The sequence below is a fragment of the Propithecus coquereli genome, unplaced genomic scaffold, assembly GCF_000956105.1.
Source record: "Propithecus coquereli isolate 6110/MARCELLA unplaced genomic scaffold, Pcoq_1.0 Scaffold227, whole genome shotgun sequence".
In the NCBI taxonomy this organism is placed as follows: domain Eukaryota; kingdom Metazoa; phylum Chordata; class Mammalia; order Primates; family Indriidae; genus Propithecus; species Propithecus coquereli.
Window position 1 is genome coordinate 3482176 of NW_012147808.1, and position 1289 is coordinate 3483464.

A 1289-nucleotide genomic window follows, 5' to 3' on the forward strand; every position below is an offset into this window, starting at 1 on the left:
TCCCAAACCAGGAAGAATATAGAATTGCTTTCATTGTAATATGGAACATTATCTACACTTTGTTACAATTTACATTTTTAAAAAATGAGTTTTATGCTTATTTAAGGTATACAACATGATATTTCAAGATACACAGAAAGACTAAAAAGGTTACTATAGTGAAGCAAATGAACATATCCATCTTCTCACATAGTTACTCAATTTTTGGTTTCTGTGAAAAGAGCAACTGAAATACACTCACTTAGCATAAATCTCAAATATAGCACAATTTTGTTACTTATAGTCTTCACGTTCTATATTAGTCAGAGGATACAAAGGAACAGAAGCAGATAAGAGGATGAATGAGTGTAGAGATCTAATGTACAAGTTCACTTTTCTAAATGAAAAAAGTATTTTAGAACTCTTATTATTTTAAAATTTTCATGCCTACCCAATCATATATGCAATTTATTTATAAATTTTGTAACCTCTTAGCTAGAATATTAACAATGTCATTGAAACTACCTGTTTGTACCTCCCTGATGCTGTTATTCTGTCTCTCCCCAGACGTAATCCTGATGCTAAACTTATCCTTAAATGTAGTATTGAGATTTTATTATTCCTCACCTTTATTAAAATTATATGCTTCTTACATTTTGGGTCTTGTCCTTGTTCTGGAAAATTATATTATATGGCACACTGATTTTTCTGAATTTTACTGTTATCCACAATGTTAACTTTCTAAAATATGATCACATTGCTGCATGTTGCTTTAGTCTCATCCTTTCCCCTGCTGTGTGTTATTCCATGTGTGAGTATACCACAGGTTATGTATCCATTCAACAGGGACTGTTTGCATTGTTAGTGGTTTTGTGTATTGCACATAGTACTGCTATGGACATCCTGAATGCAATTCTTTTGTGTTAAGTAGAATATTTATATGTTCACTTTTACAGATGGCTGCGGCTTTCCCTAATGCTGTGTTATAAGTGACATTCCTGCCAGTAGGCCATAACAATTCCATTACTCTGTGTCCTTACCAGTACTTGGTATTGTGAGATGTTTGATATTTTTGCCAATGTAACGGCTTTAAGACTGTTAGTTCATTGTGGTTTTATTTGCAATTTTTATTGCTATTGAAGTTGAGCATATTCTCATATGTTTATTGGATCTCTATTTTTTTCCAGTCTTGTATTAAGTGTGTGTTTATGTCTTTTGCCACTTTTCTGCTGGTTGTTTTCCATTATTATTAATTTATTGGGGTTCTTTAGCAATCCTCAGTACTAAATCTTTTTTGTTTATATGTATTG